The following is a 3755-nucleotide window of genomic DNA, read 5'->3' as shown; positions in this document are numbered from 1 at the left end:
GAAGAGGCAAAGTGTTAAGTGTTTTATCACTTCTCTAATTAGTTCTAGAGGATAATAACAGCTCCTTCACAAAAATAAACCATTTTTCAAAACATTTCTCGAAGTTTGGCTTCTAGAATGCCTTTCCTATTTCGCTTTCTCTTTAATTAACTATCTCCTTTAGAGTGGTGCTAGAACATAACAGAACAATAACAGCCAACCTTTTTGGATCACTTATTGGCAGGTGCTTTTCTGAGCGCTTCACATTTTTAATCTTATCTAATGATCACGACCCTTTTTAAAGATGAGGATACTGAGGTGAGGCTCAGAGAGTTTAAGTAACTTATTCCGGGTCCTTGCAGAGCCAGAAATCAGATGTGGATAGTGTCGCTCAGCACCTGCTCTTAACCACCAGGCGGCAATGGCAGGCACTGTACACGCAGACAGACACGAATACAGGATGTGTTACAGCCAGCCAGTGAGGACACCCACATTCTTTGAGCTGAGGAGTGGTGACCGAGTTCGTGCCCCACACTGCCTTCTGAAGGACACGTGGGGTGGCAGAAGCTTGGATTACAATCCTGATCCTCCCAACCTGCAACCACAGGCCCTGTCCCCAGAGTGCAGTGCCCATTCTTTTTGCAGACAGAGGGAAACGGTCCTCAAAGGCTGTGTTTTTGTACTTACGACAAACCTTTCCCAGGCAACTCTTCTCTTTCTTTACCAATACATCTTTTACGTTAATGGAAATTATAGAAAACCATGGCTCTCTCCTAATTGTAAGAAGGTCTTTGATTTTTTTTTTAAATGTTTCTTTCAGAACTTATGAAAGGAAAGAATTTTTCTTCTTTTCAGAATAGTTTACATATGAGAATAATACAGAAGAGTTTGAAAAGAGCTATTCCATGCACATTAATTGTGAGGTTTTTGTTTGTTTGTTTTCAAATAGCAAGAATCAGTCTGGCTGGTTTAAGCAAAAGGGGAATTTGTTGTTTGAGGGATACTGGGGATCTCATGGCCCAAAGAAACATGTTAAAAAACAAACACTCAGTAAGTAGAAAAACTGAGGATTGTCTGGAGACCCTATAGTAGAAAGACCTGAACCTCCTACCCTAGTCACTGCCATTGTCCAGCTTGGAGCTCCCATTTCCCAGCTTGGGGTCTGACTACCCCATAAGATAAATGCCCAGTTGGAAGAAAATATGATTGGTCCAGATTTACTTGAGAATCTACCAATGGACCCATCAGTCATGGCCAGGGTACAGAGTCACATCGCCACGTTTCAGGACGCCTCCCAGAGGAAGGAGGATTCATGTGAGTCATCACTCCTTGGCATTTTGCCCACTGTAATTTCTTTACATTGCCTTGGTGATGAATTGCATGGCCCAGGACATACTGCCTACTGGAGAGACAGTTAGAAAAGCTCACAGGAGCCTGAGAAAGCCCTTTATAGCCTCTGCCTCCCTTGTACTACTCCCCACCATAGACAGAGCCCAACAGTCTAAAAATCCAAATGTGGAGAGCAAGCCATATTGGCCACTGAATGTCCCCTAGGTCTCTTCAGGGAGCTTGGTAACAAGCCAGTAGGGGTGAGAATCTCCCTTCTCCCATCCAGCGGGAGGGGCTGTGTGTACTCAACGTCCTTGGCCTCCATATTCTCTAGGTGCCAAATAGCCAGCATTCCCAGGAACTCTCCTGGAAATAGCTGGTAGCCAAGCTGAGAGCATTTGGCAGCCAGACTCAGACATTTTTTGTCTTATTTTCAAGGCTACCGTCATGCTTGCCCATAAAAAGAGAAACCCAGGATGTGGAGTCCCTTTGCTGATACGCAGCCCTACCTTGTGTTCATCTGCAGCACAGCCCCAGCATGCCTCTGTGCAAGATGCATAGAGAATGGAGGACCCGTGTAGTTTCAGCCCATGAGCTCCAGCCAGCACCTAGCAATGCTCGCTGGTGTTCACCCCAGGTAAACACCAGCTTGACCCTAAGTCTGAGATAGTATGATAAACTTAGTTCAAACCTGGAGTATGGGGGCGGATTATTAAGCGAAAGAGGCATGGATAAGTCTCAGTGCCAGATGGAGCCTGAGCCCTCAATCCAGGAGAGCTTAGGAGATGATACGGAGGGATGGATGCGGAGTCTGGGAGTCAGTCTTCGGGGTTTCCATAGCTGGGGGCGGGGTGGGCCGAGACTGCCGTTCTTACCCTAGCTCCATCAGTCACTGCTTGTCTTTGGCAAATCACGATCTAAATTTCTTTAATATAATGCAGAAGCTTACCCAATCTGGGAGAGTTTTTGTGAGATGCGAAACAAAGGTTAGAAGTGCTTTGAATTTTGAGCTCTTGTTGATCAGGGTAAACTGAGCCACGGGGCTGTTTCCGGGCTGGCTCTGAATGTGGGGGAATGAATGCAGCCCTTAGGATACAGAATTATAGATGGGGTGACTAGCTGCACCCCCGCCCCCAGCCCTTTTGCTGTGCTTTGTAGTTAAAGGTGACTGTGACTTCTGCTAACTTTTCTCAGGATCACAGATTTCTCTGAGCCTAACTGTAGCCATAATAACTTAGCAGGCTCCACCGGATCGATAACTCTGAAATCTAAGGGCCATTCAGTTGCTAAAGGCTTTTTATTTAGCTTTTGTGTCTGGTATTAATGTTATCCCCATGGCATCTAAATGGCAGAGCTATTTCTGGATTGGAAGTCAATCTGACAGTGTGGCTTCTGGCCATCCATCATGGGCAGGAGAGAAAAATCCAGGTGAGCAAAACTCCTAGGGTAAGCAGGACAGATGGGGATATTTAATGCTTGCTGATGCCGTGAATTCCACCTAATTTCTTTGTAAGCAACAGTAGCAAAGGGCAATAGAGAAAGAACATCATTCTTTGAAAATGCTAGAGATCAAGTACTAAACTTTGCATTTGAGTTATAACTTCTATGGGATCTAAGTCACTATAAAGACAACACTGTGATGTGTTTCAGTGTTTCTCAACCTTTATTGAGTATGTGGATTCTTTCAATTGAAAATAAAAGGGGAACTCGACATGGGAGCAGTTGTGCTCTGAGTGCTCACTGACTGAGAAAATATATAGTTACTATAAGGCACGCTCTATTCAGGAACAGTTTTCAATGACTTTGTAGTTAATTCATTGAAATAGCATACTTGAATAATAGTGCACATATGATTAAGACATACTTTTTCTTCGGCTTATAGATGCTACATATACCTGGCTACTAAAGACAACAGCACACCTAACACTTTTTGAGTGCTTACTATATCCCAGGTACGATGCTAAGCCTTTTACAGACATTATCTCATTTACTCCTCAAGACAACTCTGGGAGATAGGTGACAATCACTATTTCTATTTTATAGTTGAGGAGACGGGATCATGGGTGTTGAGTAACTTACCCAAGCTCACTCACCTGGTAAGCGATGGAACAAATACTTGTTCCGGTGTCATCTTAACACCCTTGTCCATTATCACTGGTATCATCAGCTGCGATCTGTGAGATTCTCCCAATACGGAGCTTTCCGGAAAGCAAAGGTGGAGGTGGGTGTGGTGAGGAGGAGCCCTGACACTCTGCTCAGCGTTTCATTTTTTTCTGTTCAGCATCTTTTGATGTCTGCCTCCTGGGGGGAACAGGTGCCACCTTCTCTTGACTACACTTCCTGCTTTAATCTCTTCTCCCACCTTCTTCCTGGATCTTTCCAAGTGTGGGTTCAGGAGGGACCAAGTGGGTTGATCATAGTTGGATGAGGCGCACAGAGGAATGAAG

The sequence above is a fragment of the Pteropus alecto genome, unplaced genomic scaffold (assembly GCF_000325575.1).
Source record: "Pteropus alecto unplaced genomic scaffold, ASM32557v1 scaffold22, whole genome shotgun sequence".
NCBI classification, from domain to species: Eukaryota; Metazoa; Chordata; class Mammalia; order Chiroptera; family Pteropodidae; genus Pteropus; species Pteropus alecto.
Note: the sequence above shows the minus strand (reverse complement) of the source record.